Source organism: Manis javanica, chromosome 16 (genome assembly GCF_040802235.1).
Source record: "Manis javanica isolate MJ-LG chromosome 16, MJ_LKY, whole genome shotgun sequence".
NCBI lineage: Eukaryota > Metazoa > Chordata > Mammalia > Pholidota > Manidae > Manis > Manis javanica.
In genome coordinates, this window is record NC_133171.1 from 30,465,637 (window position 1) to 30,486,612 (window position 20,976).

The 20,976-nt window shown below is 35.1% G+C and overlaps 1 protein-coding gene across 1 annotated transcript in view; it reads left to right on the plus strand.

Annotated features, from left to right (window-relative positions):
• The window catches only part of EYS (eyes shut homolog), a 1,533,253-nt gene that overhangs the window by 280,171 nt on the left and 1,232,106 nt on the right, over window positions 1-20,976 (plus strand).

Consider the following 20,976-nt stretch of genomic DNA (forward strand, 5'->3'; position numbering starts at 1 on the left):
TTCTTTAATGTATTTGAATCATTTGAATTAGTATCATATCTTAAATAAGCAAACAAAAACAACATGTATTGAGCATCAAAGAACACAAGAAAAATTTTTCCCTAGGATTGATGTTTAAGCAAGTCTTAAGTGATTTTATTGTCCTACAAGTGTTAGTCACAAAAAGTGGTAGAAACTTCTTTTTATGGTCAGACTTGCATAGTATTATCTGGGTCCTCTTGACTTTGTCTTCCTGAACAACAAGCAATAATAAAACAACAGGTGTCCCAAGTTGAAAAGAGTTAATAGACATTAAAGTGACCATACAGATTCTATTATATGTGTACGACTTTGTGTACAAAAATTCACAGGTGTCTGAATAGCACTCTTAGGACAAAAACGGAAGTAGAGTTTAGTGGTTATGTAGTGTCGCTCCTACAGGCCATGTGGATATGTAAGTAAGTGGTTTGCAATGAGTAGTAATTTGTAACTCCACATGTTGTCTGTCGATTGATTGATTAGAATGATCAGTTATAGCTATATACTAGGAAGAAATTTAAAAGGTATTCAAAATGATGAATACATTTTAAAATGTCTTCTCTTTCACTTTCAAACTTGATTTGATTTGATTTGATACCATTATCCATTTCTAAGAGCAAGAATGGAAGGAGTTACAAGCATACATTTTATCGTACCGTTTGAGTATTTTCAGCAGAATTTTTATATCAAATGGCAAATTAAAACAGTCTAAGTGTAAGAAGTGACAGTTTAATTCATCTAAATTAGTACAATCCCTGTGAATGGTTGAAATGTTCGTGTTTAAAGGAAACAAATATAAACTCTTTAAGTGCCTTGAGATGCTTAAGGTGCCAATATGTCTTCATCAATAATGAAACAGGAAGACAAAGCCAAAACAACTAGACAAAAATCATGATTGAAGACATTTTTACAATTTAAAATTTTACCTCATATGTGTAGAGAGAAATCACCGGTGAAACTTGTTGTTTATGTGAATCTCATTCATATCATGTTTTGGATCTCTAAGATGCACCCCTCCTCTCAGGATGTTCATTCACAGAACTTAGATGCATAGTATCTGTAGATACACTAAGTTCCTACAAAGACCATGAAAAGTAGATGTGATAGAAACAGAAGGCATAGCTTTCGTGGGCAGTCTCTGAGAACCCGGAGTGTGGTTGGCTGAATAATGGCTCCTAAGTATATATGCCCACGTCCTAATCTCCAGCACCTGTGAATGTTATCTTATATGGAAAGTCTCTGAATGTGTGATTCAGACAAGAATCTTGATATGAGATTATCCTGGATTATCCATATGGGCCTGATGAAATCAGAGATCCTTTTAAGAGGGATACAGAAACCGTCGGAGACAGAGAAATTGATATGATGATGGAAGCAGAGATTGGAGCGGTGGCGTTCTTTGAAGAGGGAGCAATTCCCGTGAAACAAAGAATATAAGCGACTAAAGCTGAAATGAGCAAGGAAACAGATTGGACCCCCAGGGCCTGCAGAGGCAACCGGCCCTTCTGAAACTTCGACTTCTTCTTTGAATTTGTTGACTTATTTTGCAAGCTAACATATGATATATACTAGAAAGTTTCCACGTGCATTTTGAAGAAATTGTGTTCTGCTGCTGGAATATTCTACATATGTCTGTTAGATCCATTCGGTCTATAATTTGATTCAAATCTGCTGTTCCTTATTGATTCTTGAATGGTTCTACTATTGTTACAAGCGGGGTATTAAAGTCTCCAAGTATTTATATATGGCTATTTATTTCTCCTTTAAGTTTTTTCAGCATTTGCTTTATATATTTAGGTGCTCCAATGTTGGGTGCATAAATATTTACAAATATTATATGTTCATGATGGTTTGACTCTTTTATCATTATAAAATGCCTTTGTCTCTTTTTACTTTTTTTACTTAAAGCCTATGTTGTGTGATTTAAGTATAGCTACCCCTACTTGCTTTTGGTTACCAATTGTTTGAAATATCTTTTCCATCCCTTCACTCATAGTCTATGTGTGTGCTTAAGACTATATTAAGTCTCTTATAGGCAGCATATTATTGATATTTTCTCATTTTTTTCCTCTGTGGATTCATCACCACTTTTTCAAAAATCATCAGATTTCTTTAAATTAGGTAGAATAAGCAATTGTATGTGTAAATAAAATGTTAATGATTTATTACTACTAACTCAAGAAGGATAAATGAAAAAGAAAGGACACTCCAAGGAGGGGATATCACAAGAGCTTCAGATTTGTAAGATTTTATACTTTAAAATTATAATAATAATATTTCTTTTGTGTCAGTCAGTTAACATTATACCAATACTACTTCTATTGAGGAATAAAGAAAAACAGAAACAAACTAAAAACAATGGGGTTTGAAACACACATATATGGGTTCATGTCCTAGCTTTGTGAAAATTGAAGTGTATGAACTTAAAAAAAAATCTCATAATTATTATCTTCTTATCTAAAGTATAGAACAGAATTACTGCATTATGGCTGTTGAAAGTTCAAATGAAATGAATTAAATAATACAATATTTTTGAACTCATTTGAACAATGGTAAAGTTTATATATATGGTAAAATGGTATAATATACATATACACATACATGTGTGCATGCATGACACAGACAAATACAGATGGCTGCCCCTTATCCCTATTAGTAATGGCTCCATTATATAAATAAAAAAGTATTTCTATATATTCTTACATAGTTTCTAAAAACTGAAAAAATAAATGAATATAAATAGAATTATCAGTGAATATAGATATTTCAATAATAGGTATAAGCCATGATTTGGGGATACAGTTTTTTTGAGAGAGAGAAGTTTAAGATCCTTAATAAAGATAGAGGAGCAAAAATATCTAACAGAAATAATTACCTTGCCTAAGAAATATGGATGTTAAAATAAATCAACATCTAGAGTTGTTTTTCAATCTTCTCATATTATTAATCAAAATTGATCTCCCTTTGCAAAAGAAAAGCCTTAAGGAAAGCAGCATCAAATACATGTGCTCCATGATATGTTAAATCAGTTGGTTGGGCTTATAAAATTGTTATGAATATGTATTTTGTGTCTTATCAAAAATCACAAAATTTTGGTACTGCAAAATGTGTTCCTTTCTGATGTAACAAATACTGACATGTGATACAATAAATAGATTGCTTTTCTTTTTTATGGATAATTTTCTTGATTCTCTTGCTTATTTTACTGTCACTGTGAAACTACTTCATCACTGTCTTAATTTCACTGCTTACTTACCAAAAATATGCTCTCGCAAGCTTACTGAAGTTCAAAGTCAGTTCAAGTTTAGTTTTCTAATGCATGCCAGTTAATTAGTTCACTGTCAAAAATAAGATAGATGTTCCCTTCCAAATGCATGTCTGTGCATCCTTACCCCCTGGCACCCCACTCACTTTCAAAAGAAACAGTGTAAATGCTTAATGGTTTGCTGTTTTCAATTTTTATGTATAAACTGGCCAGTCAAGTACAGGATAGATTAAGACTGCTATTTGCCATGTATATTGTTATTAGCAGTTCATAAACACCAATTGCTTGTTGTAGTGAATGTAATACTGATTTTCTTTACAGAAATATAAGCTATGTATTTTGTAGGATAAGGACTGCTTTAATGCAGTTGATAAATATTTCAAATTTGACACAATACTCAGCAAAAGAGCTTAGTCTTATCTCCAGAAGGAGAAAAAAATAGGTGAGTGTTTTAGGTATGTTATGCTGTGGTAATTAGCCCTCTGCAAAAACACATGTACACACACACATGGCGCGCACACACACATTTTAAAGGCCTGGAAAAACAGAAGATCATTTCCCTTCCCCATCACATGCCTGCTGCCACTCCTTTCCTCATCTTCCTTCATTTCAGGAACAGAAATGTGAATATATCATCTATTTAGGGCAGCCAACCATCCCAGTTTGCCTAGCACTGGACATTGGAATTTCACTACTAAAAAAGTTAAGTCCCAGGCAAATAGTTAACTTAGTTACCCTAAACCCACTCTACCACAAGTGAATCCATTTTATATAAAAAGAGTCATATTTTCATTTCATGGATAAAGGTTGAAATTTATAAATGCTGAAATCTATTTCCAGACTCCCACAAAACATTCTCTAATACTTGTTACCTAATCTATCAATTCAATAGGAAGTAATATTAAAAATAAGAGTTATCTTAGAGCACTAATACTAAGTATAAATTTTGGGAAATTAAAAAATCAAATACCTAAGTGAGTATTTACATGTAAACCTTCTTTTTTCTTTCTCATGTGTCCAAATAAAATTGATGGAGAAAAATTAATAATACCATGTCACTTGTGGTCACTGTGGAACTTTGTGGAACTTAATGACAGAGGGGACTATTCATTCTACTGGAAATCAACTTCAGTGTAAGAGAGGTCACCTTAGAGTAAATGAATTCCACAAAGACCGTGATCTGGTCATATACATAATTCTGAATTATTGTTTTTCTATTTAAGTTTACAAGAACTAAAAATTAGTAGTTTAATAAGCAGTTAGTTTAGTCACCATTTCTAGATACATTCAATTAAGAATGACTACTTTTCGTTCATTATCAGCATTTTCAAAATTTATATTCAAAAAGAAGGAATTTGATCTATTGACAATCATAACTTAAAGAAAGTAGCACTATGCAGAGAAAACTATGAATTCCTGGTCAATTTAATAAAAGATTTTCCACAAAATATCGTTAAAATGTCAATTTGTTTAGCATTATTCAACATGTAACAATTATCTCTTAAGAATATCATTTGGGAATGTGAATCTATCAAAATAAAACTAATAAATAAGAAGAACCATGCTATATATTTTCATGTTTTCTCTTTTTTCTCAGCTGCTAGAAAGCTCAAAGCTACTTAGAGATGAAGTTTTAGTTTACTTCTTTTAAAGCCTCCATTCTTCCATATCACTATCTTACTTTACTCATGCTCTGTTAAACTGCTCTAAAGATTGTACTGTAAACCTATTTTCTTGTTGTTTCTATGGAATATGTTTGTATGAACTCTAGCATGAACACACAAGTCGTGAATGACAGGTCAGATTCAGAAATAGCCCTATGTCCTGATATGGTACTTCCTAATCTTTACATATGGCTCAATGAAATAAAAAGCGCCTATCACCTGAGTTCTTAAGTCAGATGCTGATTTATTGGTACTGCAGGAATTTACAAGCAGTGATAACAGCTTGTTTCCCAACCCAAATAACCTCCTGTAGATCCAAACTTTGTCTAATGTCAGAATACCTTTGCAATGTCCTCATTCAGGGTAGAAGGGTCTAATAACAGATAAATTGTTCTGACTTCCTTTGAAGTCTATCATGAGGGACTTTGTTTTTTCATTTAATTCAGAAAAAGCCAGAGCCCCATTTTATCTCTGAGTAACATTCAAACTAGCAGGACGAGCACCATAGCACCCCTGCGAGAAGGGGTCCATGCTATTCCTGCCATTCTGCCTGCTATCTGTCATTAGTGAGACTACTTCTCACTGGTCTACCTCTCCCAAAGTTATTACAGAAGATGTGATGTTTTATTTCAAAATGGATCCTTCCATCCTGGATTTGCAAGCTGAAATGGGGTATATAACTTTGGCAAAGTTCCCTCTAATAGTCTTAGCTTAAAATATGCACACACACACACACACACACACACACACAAATCTAAGAGATGGCTTAGCTAAAGCTGATTTTTTTTGTTTTAAGTGAAGAGATGATTCTACAGGGTCATATAAATATTGATGATATGCTACTTGGCTAAATTTATTATGTACAGTTATAAATTCAGATTTTTAGGCCTTCCTATTTTTTTATCACAATAAAGATCTCAAATCTAGTAAGAGACAGTGTTCACTGACAGTGAAGATTGGTTAATGCCTCTCGTAGAGTTTAAAATTCTATGTGTTAGTATAAAAGTGATGGCCTTTTGGTGATCTTTAAATTTAGAAATTAAACCTAGAATTGTATCTCTTGCTATCCATTCAGTATAATTAAGTGATGATTTTGCAGATTATTTCTAATCTTTAGTGTTGATTCCAGTTAGGTAGATGATCATTTATTAATTAATATAGAGACTTACACTTTGGGTTTCCTACTTGGTCAAGCCATCAGGACATTGTATTAAAGATCCAGGCACAAGAGCATCATGACTTGAAACAATCAGTGCAAAGCTCACTTAGTGTAGTAATTGCTGAAAGGAAATGTCGGATTTTAGTGATTCTTCTGCCCATGACTCAGCATTGCTGCTTTCTGCAAAATTCAGGGAGAAAATTTTCATTGGAAAATTGGAGTAAAAATGATTGTAGGGTATGCTCTAAACAGAGCTAATAACAGAATTTATTTATTAATTTGTACTTCACAAGATAAAAGACTGTTGTAGACTGAGTGGTGAGTCAAAACCAAAAGAATATCACATAGGCATTTTGAACATGAAAATGATATAAAATGGTATAGAAAGAGAAGTTAAAAGAATAGAATTAACAAGCAAAGAGTGATATAAAAGTGGTATACTACAAATTTTAATTGGTAGTTTTAGAAATTAACTGTATTTTATAAGCAAATATATATATAATGTATATGCATATATATATAAGCATGTTTCAATGAGGTATTTACCATTTTTTCATTACTTCTTTTTTCTAGTATGTATGCTCTCCAGGGTCCACAAGAAGTTTATGTTGGTCTGTGAAGAATATTTGCTTATTTCCTCTTTACCCCTGTCGCTGTGGAGCCGTCAGCCATGATACTTGCCAAGCTGAAGTTCCTTGTCCTCCTCAATTTAAATATGTGTGCCATATGGCTGTTACAGGTAAGAATTTGAATTTTTAAAAAATTTGCATTAGTCACTTCAAAACTCACTAAGTACCTATTCATTTTCCAATCACACAGTATATTTTTATATCTCAAAATACAAAGCTAAAATGAATTTAATGCTTTTATTCTTTTATTTGTTCTTTTAAGAAATGTGCTTAACACCTACTTCATCCCAGGAGTTCTGCTTGGTGCAAGATGTATAATTGTGAAGAAAACTAGAGCTATTTCTACTCTCATAGATCTGATTTTTTGGGGAAGGGAGTTACTGGGCAAATAGAGTAATAAATATACCTGTAATTGAAATAAAATGCCCCTACAGAAAGAAATACCTTCCCATGAAAGCTTATAACCAAAGAAACTCTTTTAGAAAACAAGAAAAGAAAATATGGGCAATTAGGATAGTAAGTTAGGAGATCAGATAAGGTTTCCATGATAACAAGACCCTTGAAAAGAGATATGTAGAATGAAGGCATTGTGTAGAAGCTGGAGAAGAGCGCAATCTAGATTAAGGGAATTATAGTCTCAAAGACACTATTTCAAAGGGTACAAAGTTTTAATTATGGGAGAAGCATAAGTTTTGAAAATCTATGCAGCGTAGGGCCTGTTATTAACAATACTACCTTGCATATTTAAATGCTCTTACCACAAAAGGAAAAAATAAAAACAACAAACAGAAACAAACAAACAAAAAAGGAGGGTTAGAAGGAAAATTTGGAAATGATGGATAGTTATGGCTTCTTGGTGTGAAACTCATGAGGTTGAATACATTAAATATCCACAACTTTCTGTATGTCATCCTATGCCAGTAAAGTGAGTTTTTAAGAAAAAAACAGAACACAAAAATACTCAGAAGAGATGCATCCTTTGAAGGCCTGGCTGGAACTCTAAGAGTAAAATAAGACTTGGGGAAGAGGGCAAGGATGGAATAAAATACTGGGGGGGGGAGCGGATCCAAGGTGGTGGCATGAGTAGAACAGTGGGAATCTCCTGCCAAAAGCATATATATTTTTGAAAATACAACAAATACAACTAATCCTAAAAGAGAGACCAGAAAACACAGGACAACAGCCAGACTTCAACCACACATGTGAGAGCCCAGCGCCTGGTGAAAGGGGAAAGATACAACCCCCGGCCCGGCGTGACCTGAGCACACCTCTCACCAGCTCCCAGCGGGAGGAGAGGAGTCAGAGCAGGGAGGGAGAGGGAGCCCAGGACTGCTGAACACCCAGCCCCAGCCATCCGCACCAGAGCGCAGACACAGTGCATGCGTAGGGTCCTGGAGACTAGGGAAACAGGGCAGCAGGACCTCTGAACGGATCCCGAAGCTGATGCCCCTGTGACAAAGAGAAGCGAGTGCTTTTTGAAAGTCTTAAAGGGACAGGGAAGGGACAGCTGGATGGAAACAGCACAGGTCACAGTCCAGAAGCTGGAAATTCCAGGGAAACTCAGGCGCACTAACCCCCTGGGCAACAGCTCTGAGTCCCCTCACAGAGGTAAACAGCCAAACAGCCCCTTGTCCATTACCCCTCTGGGGCGTGGCCATAGCACAGAAGCAGCCTGTGGCTGGCCACGCCCTCAGTAAGGGAGCTTCCTCCATACCGGCAGGGCAAGACACAAAGACCCAATCTACATGCAACTGCCCAACATAAGCCACTAGGGGTCGCAGTTGTCCCAGTAGAGAAAGGCCAGTAGCAAGTGGAAAGTTTGGCTCTCCCAGCTGACAGTCAATAGCACCTATCAACATGAAAAGGCAAAAAACTTTGATCCAGATGAGACTAACCCAGACAGCTTCAGCATCTGCTACATCTTCCCCTGAGAAGGAACCTGGGGAGATAGATTTAACCAGTCTTCCTGAAAAATAATTCAAAACAAAAGTCATAACCATCCTGATGGACTTGCAGAGAAATATGCAACAACTAAGGAAGGAGAATACAGAAATAAAACAAGCTCTGGAGGGACTTCAAAACAGAATGGACGAGATGCAAGAGACCATTATTAGACTAGAAAACAGAGAACAGGAACGCAGAGAAGCTGATGCAGAGAGAGATGAAAGGATCCCCAGGAACGAAAGAATTCTAAGAGAGCTGAGTGACCAATCGAAACGGAACAATATCCGCATTATAGGGGTACCAGAAGAAGAAGAGAGAGAAAAAGGGAGAGAAAGTGTCTTTGAAGAAATAATTGCTGAAAAATTCCCCAAACTAGGGGAGAAAATGGCCTCTCAGACCACAGAGGTACACAGAACTCCCATGACAAGGGATCCAAGGAGGGCAACACCAAGACACATAGTAATTAAAATGGCAAAGATCAAAGACAAGGACAAAGCACTAAAGGCAGCCAGAGAGAAAAAAAAAGGTCACCTACAAAGGAAAACCCATCAGGCTATCATCAGAGTTCTCAACAGAAACTCTACAGGCCAGAAGAGAATGGCATGATATACTTAATGGAATGAAACAGAAGGGCCTCGAACCAAGATTACTGTATCCAGCATGATTATCATTTAAATATGAAGGAGGGATTAAACAATTCCCAGACAAGCAAAAGTTGAGGGAATTTGCCTCCCACAAACCACCTCTACAGGGCATCTTACAGGGACTGCTCTAGATGGGAGCACTCCTAAAAGAGCACAGAACAAAACACACAACATATGAAGAAGGGAGGAGAAGGAATAAGAAGGGAGAGAAATAAAGAATCATCAGACCGTGTTTATAATAGCTCAACAAGTGAGTTAAGTTAGACAGTAAGTAAAGACAGTAGTAAGTTAGACAGTAGTAAAGAAGCTAACCCTGAACCTTTGGTAACCACAAACTTAAAGCCTGAAATGGCAATAAGCTCATACCTCTCAATGATCACCCTAAATGTAAATGGACTGAATGGACCAATCAAAAGACACAGAGTAATAGAATGGATAAAAAACAAGATCCATCCATATGCTGCTTACAAGAGACTCGCCTCGAACCCAAAGACATGCACAGACTTAGAGTCAAGGGATGGAAAACATATTTCAGGAAAACAACAGAGAGAAGAAAGCAGGTGTTGCAATTCTGGTATCAGACAAAACGGACTTCAAAATTAAGAAAGTAACAAAAGACAAAGAAGGACATTACATAATGATAAAGGGCTCAGTCCAACAAGAGGATATAACCACTATAAATATATATGCACCTAATACAGGAGCACCAACATATGTGAAACAAATACTAACAGAACTAAAGGAGGAAATAGAATGCAATGCATTCATTCTGGGAGACTTCAACACACCACTCACTCCAAAGCACAGATCCACCATATAGAAAATAAGTAAGGACACAGAGGCACTGAACAACACACTAGAACAGATGGACCTAATAGACATCTACAGAACTCTACATCCAAAAGCAACAGGATACATGTTCTTCTCAAGTGCACATGGAACATTCTCCAGAATAGACCACATACTAGGCCACAAAAAGAGCCTCAGAAAATTCCAAAAGATTGAAATCCTACCAACCAACTTTTCAGACCACAAAGGCATAAAACTAGAAATAAAGTGTACAAAGAAAGCAAAAAGGCTCACAAACACATGGAGGCTTAGCAACACGCTCCTAAATAATCAGTGGATCAATGACCAAATCAAAATGGAGATCCAGCAATATATGGAAACAAACGACAACAACAACACTAAGCCCCAACTACTGTGGGACACAGCAAAAGCAGTCTTAAGAGGAAAGTATATAGCAATCCAGGCATTTTTATAAAAGGAAGAACAATCCCAAATGAATGGTCTAATGTCACAATTATCAAAATAGGAAAAAAAAGAACAAATGAGGCCTAAGGTCAGCAGAAGGAGGGACATAATAAAGATCAGAGAAGAAATAAATAAAATTGAGAAGAATAAAACAATAGAAAAAATCAATGAAACCAAGAGCTGGTTCTTCAAGAAAATAAACAAAATAGATAAACCTCTAGCCAGACTTATTAAGAGGAAAAGAGAGTCAACACAAATCAACAGAATCAGAAATGAGAAAGGAAAAATCATGATGGACCACACAGAAATACAAAGAATTATTAGAGAGTACTATGAAAACCTATATGCTAACAAGCTGGGAAACGTACAAGAAATGGAAAACTTCCTAGAAAAATACAACCTGCCAAGACTGACCCAGAAAGAAACAGAAAATATAAACAGACCAATTACCAGCAACGAAATTCAAGTGGTAATCAAAAAACTACCAAAGAACAAAACCCCCAGGCCAGGTGGATTTACCTCGGAATTTTATCAGACATACAGGGAAGACATAATACCCATTCTCCTTAAAGTTTTCCAAAAAATAGAAGAGGAGGGAATACTCCCAAACTCATTCTATGAAGCCAACATCAGCCTAATACCAAAACCAGGCAAAGACCACACCAAAAAAGAAAACTACAGACCAATATCCCTGATGAATGTAGATGCAAAAATACTCAACAAAATATTAGCAAACCGAATTCAAAGATACATCAAAATGATCATACACCATGACCAAGTGGGATTCATCCCAGGGATGCAAGGATGGTACAACATTCGAAAATCCATCAACATCATCCACCACATCAACAAAAACAAAGACAAAAACCACATGATCATCTCCATAGATGCTGAAAAAGCATTTGACAAAATTCAACATCCATTCATGATAAAAACTATCAGCAAAATGGGAATAGAGGGCAAGTAGCTCAACGTAACACAGGCCATATATGATAAACCCGCAGCCACCATTATCCTGAACAGCGAGAAGCTGAAAGCTTTTCCTCTGAAAACGGGAACTAGACAGGGATGCCCACTCTCCCCACTGTTATTTATCATAGTACTGGAGGTCCTAGCCATGGCAATCAGACAAAACAAAGAAATACAAGGAATCCAGATTGCTAAAGAAAAAGTTAAACTGTCACTATTTGCAGATGACATGATATTGTATTTAAAAAACCCTAAAGACTCCACCCCAAAACTACTAGAACTGATATAGGAATAAAGCAAAGTTGCAGGATACAAAATTAACACACAGAAATCTGTAGGTTTCCTACACACTAACAATGAACCAATAGAAAAAGAAATCAGGAAAACAATTCCATTCACAATTGCATCAAAAAGAATAAAAATGCTAGGAATAAACATAACCAAAGAAGTGAAAGACCTATACTCTGAAAACTACAAGTCACTCTTAAGAGAAATTAGAGGGGACACTAACAAATGGAAACTCATCCCATGCTCATGGCTAGGAAGAATTAATATCGTCAAAATGGCCATCCTGCCCAAAGCAATATACAGATTTGATGCAATCCCTATTAAATTACCAGCAACATTCTTCAATGAACTGGTGCAAATAGTTCAAAAATTCATATGGAAACACCAAAGACCCCAAATAGCCAAAGCAATCCTGAGAAAGAAGAATAAAGTAGGGGGGATCTCATTCTCCAACTTCAAGCTCTACTACAAAGCCATAGTAATCAAGACAATTTGGTACTGGCACAAGAACAGAGCCACAGACCAGTAGAACAGAATAGAGACTACAGACATTAACCCAAACATATATGCTCAATTAATATTTGATAAGGGAGCCATGGACATGCAATGGTGAAATACCAGTCTCTTCAACAGATGGTGCTGGAAAAACTGAACAGTTACATGTAGGAGAATGAAACTGGACCATTATCTAACCTCATATACAAAAGTAAACTCAAAATGGATCAAAGACCTGAATGTAAGTCATGAAACCATTAAACTATTGGGAAAAAACATAGGCAAAAACCTCTTAGGCAAAAATCTCTTAGACATAAACATGAGTGACCTTTTCTTGAACATATTTCCCCAGGGAAGGAAAACAACAGCAAAAATGACCAAGTGGGACTATATTAAGCTGAAAAGCTTCTGTACAGTGAAAGACACCATTAATAGAACAAAAAGGAACCCTACAGTATGGGAGAATATATTTGTAAATGACAGATCCGATAAAGGCTTGATGTCTAGAATATATAAAGAGCTCACACGCCTCAACAAACAAAAAGAAGATAAACCAATTAAAAAAAGGGCAGAGGAACTGAACAGACAGTTCTCCAAAAAAGAAATACAGATGGCCAACAGACACAAGAAAATATGCTCCCCATTGCTAATTATCAGAGAAATGCAAATTAAAACTACAATGAGGTATCACCTCACACCAGTAAAGATGGCTACCATCCAAAAGACAAACAACAACAAATGTTGGCGAGGTTGTGGAGAAAGGGAAACCCTCCTACACTGCTGGTGGGAATGTAAATTAGTTCAACCACTGTGGAAAGCAGTATGGAGGTTCATCAGAATGCTCAAAACAGACCTACCATTTGACCCAGGTGTTCCACTCCTAGGAATTTACCTTAAGAACACAGCAATGAAGTTTGAGAAAGACAGATGCACCCCTATGTTTATCGCAGCACTATTTACAATAGCAAAGAATTGGAAGCAACCTTAATGTCCATCGGGAGATGAATGGATAAAGAAGATGTGGTACATATACACAATGGAATACTACTCAGCCATAAGAAGAGGGCAAATCCTACCATTTGCAGCAACATGAATGGACCTGGAGGGTATTATGCTCAGTGAAATAAGCCAAGTGGAGAAAGAGAAATACCAAATGATTTCACTCATCTGTGGAGTATAAGAACAAAGATAAAACTGTAGGAACAAAACAGCAGCAGAATCACAGAACCCAAGAATGGACTAACAGGTACCAAAGGGAAAGGGCCTGGGGAGGATGGGTGGGTAGGGAGGGATAAGGGGGGGGAAGAAGAAGGGAGGTATTAAGATAAGCATGCATAGTGGGGGTGGGAGAAAGGGGAGGGCTGTACAACACAGAGAAGACAAGTAGTGATTCTAAAACATTTTGCTATGCTGATGGACAGTGACTGTAAAGGGGTTTATAGGGGAGGCCTGGTATAGGGTTGAGCCTAGTAAACATAATATTCTTCATGTAAGTGTAGATTAATGGTAACAAAAAAAAGGGGGATTACTCCTTCATAGGATAAAACTAACTGTAAATCAACAATTAATGCATGCTCTAAATATCCTTAATTTTGATCACTTGAAGGGTGTCAGATAATCGGCTATGGAGGTACATTTTTCTGACAATATTCCTGTCTCTTAAAAAAAAAAAAGAAGCAGTTCCTGTGTGGTGACCTCCAATGAGTTCTACACAATGGTATAAAGGGCATATCAAAGTGTAGGCAAAGGGTCTGTTTGTGTTTTGTACAGAGGATTAAAACCTAATTGGCTACCCAGAAAATGAACTAAGATACGATATGAAAAAGAGCTTCCAACATCAGCACTCTCTGGAAGAGTCATACCAGAAGATGATCATCAAAAACCTCAACAAAGATCCAGGAGCTGCTACAGTTGTAGCTGCATTCATCCCCCCGCTTCCTGGACTTGCCATGGGAATGAAGAAGGAGATATCTAAGCTCGCTTGTGCATACAGTAAAACAACAAATTTGACTGGATCTATACTGTCAGAACTCAACCAAGATTTAGGAGAAGTCCAAGTTGTAGCGCTCCAAAATCTTACAACTACAGACTCTCTACTGTTAAAAGAACATATGGGAAGTGAATTCCCAGGAATGGGTTGTTTTAACTTGTCTGATTTCTCTCAGACTGTTCAAGTTCAGTTGGACAATATCCATCATATCATAGATGAATTTTCACAAATGCCTAGGATGCCTAACTGGTTTTCTTGGTTTTACTGGAGATGGCTGGTAATTATAGGTCTGCTTTGGTTATGTAGCTGTATTCCTATTATGTGAATGAGTGTGTGCAATTTAATTAGTAGTTTAAAACCTATACATGCTTAGGGTACTCTACAAGAAGTTATGTCAAAAAAATAATCAATCTTCCCTTGTTTTCTTTCATCTGCTACTTCTATAGCTTTTCTTCTTCCTTACTAATTACAACCCTTAAATAGAATTCGTGCCTCATATCGAATTTACTGAGTATCATAATTCTTCCAAGTGGTAAAGATACCTCAAGACAAAGGCTGGGCATAGAAGCCACAGGGCATAAATCTTCAAAGAAGTAAAAAGCTAACCTTTTCAAACAATATTGCTTCTCTCTCACTTACCAACTTTACATTTCCCTGTATGGCCCTGGAAGATGACTGGTTAGCCTGAGACGGGTAAGATTCTTCAAGGGAGGAATAACCTAAGACAGGCACAGTCACAGGGGGGCCATCAGGTGAGAAATTGGGGATCAACAGAGGTGAGGCTTAGAACCTCACCCCACCTGTTTTGAGAGAAATCTCCTGCATCCGTGGATGTTTTATTGCCCTTGTCTACCTTGGATTAACACATAGTCTACAGGCACACACCTGATCATCTACATTTGCTCTCTTACAACACTAAACTATGTTTTCTACCTTTATCTTGCATCTACCTACCACTTCAGCATTTTATTAAAAATAATAATAATAATAATAACAATAAAGGGAGAAATGTGGGATCCACATATAAATCAAGTATAAAAATCAAACGAATATTCATATTTGACCTGATTGTTTATAGTTCATAATGCGTGATCGAAACTGAAAGTTTCTGTGATGACTGCCCTTGTACTGTTCACCATGTAAGAACTTATTCACTATGTAAGAATTTGTTCTCCATGGAAGAACTTGTTCGTTATTCTTCAGAAGATTGGAGACTGACGAGAATTAGGCTTGGGGTGGATTAATGATTGTGCATTGAGCATTGAGTCCCCTATACAGAGTTTTATTGTTGTTAACAGCCATTTGATCAATAAATATGAGAGATGCCCTCTCAAAAAAAAAAAATACTGGGTGAAATAGTTAGATTTTATTCTGAAAGTAATAGGAAATCACTGCAGAGTTTGGCACTTCCATAAACAGCAACAACAAAGATCAAGTGGAGAAACAGGTGAGGGGAAGAACTGCATGCTGGTGAGGTGATGAAAGCTTGCAATAAATGGAACTTCTTGTTTACAGTCATTGTTCTGAGCTAGTGAGAGAGGTCGAGTCGACAGGAATCCTAGATATCTGGCTTTAACATTTGAAACAAATCCATATTTTATTAAGTATATTTTAATTGTTTTATTCAGTGGCAGTTCCTCTTTCAAAGTCTACTTTGGTGAGCATAATTTCCTACTCTATGATTACACTTTGAATACTATTTGACTTAGTTCATGCAAATTGACCCACATTCTTAAAACTGTATGGTACTTCAATTAATTCTTGTAAGGAATATTTCCTCTCTCAATGATATTTTGACATTATAGTTCACCAACATCAGCAAATTAGTTGATTGGATATCTCTGTTCTCAACTAATCGCTTACTTTATTCAACTGAAAACATCTGCACTTATAAGACTCCTATTACATTAAAACAGTGTGGAAGTAAACTAACAATTAGCCTTTTAAAGAGAAGACATGATAATTTATTTCATCATGCTCAGGCATGGTATTCTGGAGAGTTTAACAACCCCTAATGACAGAAATAGTTATCAGTTCATTAAGCAAATCACACTCAAGGCCGTAAGTGGTAGAAGAGAGCAATGACTTGTTGATCCTTTTATATCGGTGCTAAAAAGGAACTTCAGAGACTGTTATGAGTCCTTGCTATTTTACAAATGACACAATCAAATAAAAAACAGGAACAACCACGGACTTGAGAGAACTTACCTGAAATACCTAGTCTCGGGACTGTTTAGGGATTGTGTTTGCTCAGCGGTTTTAAACCTTGGCTAAATAAAATAATCACCTGAGAAACTATTAGGACATACTAACTGCTGTACTTCCACTGTGGAGCAATCACTGGAATTGTAGTGAAGCAGACACAGGAGAGCATTAAAGGCCCCCAAAATGCTTTTAATGTGCAAAGTGAGAAACATAATCTCCTGTTACCAACCAAATCAGTTCATGGACTTCAGTGCCTGCATTATTTTTATACTTGATTTCTCTTTGTCTCAAAGTAGGAATGACACATACATACATTTACAGTTGGAAAACTTTTTTCAGAGATTTGTGATAATTTGAAAAAGATTTTCATTTCTTTACCTTACATTATTGCAAGAGTACAGTACATTATACATATACAAAGTGTGTGTTAATATGTTATCAATAAGGCATCAGTAGGCTATTAATAGTTAAATTCTGGGGGAGTCAAAAGTTACACATAGATTTTTTCAGCTCCACAGGGAATCAGCTCCTCCAATGCTCGAGTCACTGTACTTAATTTTAAACATTGAAATTCTTTGAGAACAAATAAATGATAAAGGGAACATTCATAACAATAAAAATACAAGTATGTTTTTTAGAAATATAGGAGGAGTAATAGAAAATCAACTTGCTCATAGGTAAATCATCTCTGAGAAAGTATAGTTAGTATCATGGGTGACATCAGTGTAACAAATATGTTCTATGGGACATGGAGATAATATGAAATCGCAATTGCTCATGTATAAATCAGCTTTGAACAAATATCATCAAAGTAATAAAATTGTATTTAGTCATTATCCCTTTGTGAATCTACATTCACACCTTAATGAACATAGCTAATTATTACTAAAGTAAGAACTATGAGACCTCCACATCTGAGAATCTAAATGATTTGGGCCATCCATGTGAAAGAAGCCAGTTGATAAAGCTCAATAGGCAATACATATTGAAGTCGAGTTACCCAAAGGCCTTTTAAATGTCCATACAGTGATTCAGCAATGCAGCTTCTCTCAGGGAAGTTTTCAAAACAAAAACATTTAGAATAAATGGAAGATAGGTATGTAAATAAAATTCTTATTCTTTTTTTCCTTTTTTATGTAATTCTTATTTTTTCTGGTTGTTGCTGTTAAAAGAGCTTATTTTCTTTTTTTCTCATAAAATATAATTGAAGAGGAACATTATGATCAAGCTGGCAAATTTGCATGAGGTGCATTAATTTTACCAGAAGTAAAATTATTTTAGTTAAGAGATTTTTCTACCAACTAAATGAAGTGTCTTACACGCCCAATCAATTCTTGCCAGTATGATTGCTCTACAAAGAAGGGATGGTAATTAATTAGAAGAAGCCCCTTCAAGGACAATTGGTCTACAGTATGCAACCTGAGAAAGAGCTGACATGTACTGTTTCTTTTCAATGTCATCATCTATGTTCATTATATGTATTATTAGGTTTGAGAAAAGGAGATATGACAAGAGTGGATAATGAGTTGTGAAATGCAGTAAGATGGTATAAATCATGCTTAAGAAAAGATGAAATCATAGTATCATAGTAAAAAAAAAGTTCTTGAATATCTTTGGTTAAAGTTCGTGATGATTATAGTTTAGTTAAATGAATTAAACATACATATTTAAAAACATTTAATATATACCAGTGAACTTCTTTTTCAAAGTGAATAATGATTTTTACATTTGTGAGTTGACATTGCAAACCAGTATTTATGTTTAATTTTCTTTTTTTCCTTTATGAAGTAGTGGAACTTTCTGGTCATAGAAGATATACAAAACATTAATCATAACCTATTTATTCAAATTACTTCTGTGGGTTTATAATGCTTATTGTGAGAATAGAAAATCCTGCATCTCCAAAGCAATCTTTATCAAAAGTATTTATTTTGCCATGCTACTCCACTTTCAAGTCTTTTGTTAAATACCTTTAGGTCTATATCCATTTAGGAATTTAGGGCCTTAACTCAAGATTTAAAAAACATATCTGAGTTTTAAAAACCAAATATTATTTAGTGCTTTTCACTTATATCACATAAGAATGTTTCAAAACATTTTTACAGTAAGATAATTCTAGTTGATAGTATGTTAAATAGAAATAAGAGCTAATTAAATGATATCATGAAAAAAAATTTCATATAAATGACAGATAAAATAGTCAAATGAGTAGGACTAAAATTAACAAAAACATGTTACTTCTAAATTGAGAAAACTTTAAATACCACTACAGCATAATTACAAACACCCAAATTCTGAAAAAACTTCAAAAATCTTAAGATTTACCATGCTGTTCAAGGGAGACCTAATGCACTAGAGATTTCAAATATCAATATAATTTCATATATTTAATTATTTAATGTGTTTCATGTAATTAAAATAACAGCAGTGCTTTTATGTTTAATTGTTAAAGTCCACATGGAAAACTAAATAAACAAATAAGCCAAGTATGATCAAAAAGTTCATTGTTTGGATAGGTGGGGTAGAAATTTAGTTCTGACAAATATTAAAGCATATTATATGGCTTCAATATTGAAAATTATAGTATTGTTGCTTCAATAGTAAAAAAATATGCAAAATGAAAAGTCCAAAATAAATTCAATTCACAGAGAAAATTTAGCGTATATAACAGAATGCCATCTCAATCATTACTGTTAATAGGAACTATTTTACATTTGATGAACAACTGGATAATCATTTGGGAAAGAAGTCTGGGAAAGAAGACAACATTTTCTGAATTAAATTCATATTGACAAAAGGTTTAAATATAAAAATTGAAATAATATAAATATCAAAAAGTATTGGAGTGTTACTTTATAAATTTGGATAGGGAAGCTCTTTATTTGCAGCAATCAAAATTAAGACGCCCGAGGCAAAAGGCTGATCATTTGATTACATGAAAAACAAAAATATCTGCCTGTGAAAGGCATCATAGAAGCCAAGGGCAAAAGAAATTATTCCTAAATATATGCAAAAATGGTCATCTTTACTCATAATGAGAGCAAAGCAAATTTTAAGAACACCATAAATACGTAATTTTTCTCCTGTATGTCTGGAAAAAATAGGAGTTTAATAATTTGGTCATTTTATCATTGGTGGTGAAGTGTAAAATCAGGATAACATCCAAGCATGGCGATTTTGCAATATCCATCAATTTTATAAATGTATCTACTGTTTGATAGCTTTCCCATCACACGTTTCCCATCCACATAGTAATACATATGTCAGATGGCATCACTGGTTATTTGAGCAAAAGAATGAGCATAGACGTAGAAATGATTATGGAATGCTCACAGTATTGATGAGACAATGCATGAGACCTATGATAACAGGAAAAGAAAAGAATTGTTTATGTCACAGGCTACCTTTTGATTCTTTATATTCAACTTGTGATTCTCTCTGGAAGCCTTTTTCTATGTTTTTTGTTCCACTGTATGAAATTTCATTATGTTGTGACTTTGGGGGATTTTATTCTTTTGTTTTAATTGAGATGTAATTGTTATATAACATTATATTAGTTTCAGTTGTATAACATAACGGTTCTATATTTGTAAATATTGAAAAAGAATCATCACACTAAGTATAGTTAACAGCCATCTAACACAGTTATAATTTTTTTTCTTGTGATGAGGAATTCTAAGATTTACTTTCTTAGCTACCTTCTAATGGACAACACAATATTATTAGCTAGTCACCATGCTGTACATTACATCCTCAGGACTTATTTATTTATAACTGGGAGCTTGTACCTTTTGAACACCATGACCCATTTCATCCACCTCCTACCCCCTGCTTCAAGCAACCACCAATCTGTTCTCTGTATCTATGAATTCATTTTTTCCTATTAAATTCCATGTGTGAGATTATACTGTATTTGTCTTTCTTTGTCTGACTCATTTCACTTAACATAATGCCCTTGATATCCATACATGTTATTGCAAATGGTGAGATTTCCTTCTTTTTTTAGGGTTAAATAATATTCCTTTATATGAGTGTACACACACACACACACACACACACACACACACACACACATCCAGAAGTGGAATTGCTGGATCATACAGTAGTTCTATTTTTATTTTTTTGAGAAACCTCTATACTGTTTTCCATAGTGGCTGTGCCAATTTACATTCCCATGATTTTATTCATATTCATGAATGAGTCACTTGATAAATTCTTTTATTTGGAAGCATGTGAATTTCAATTTTTAGGTAATCTCTGTATTATTTCACTAATAAGTCCTATTTTCTGTTTTGTGTTTTCTATACCATGAGTCTAATAATTTGGTATTGTATCTCCTAAGGTGATCTTCTCATTTCCTCATTATTTCTTATCTGTTTAACATTTCTGTTTTATTTTGTTTTCTAATGTACTCCCCCAATTATATATATTTCAGAACTAGTATTGAATATT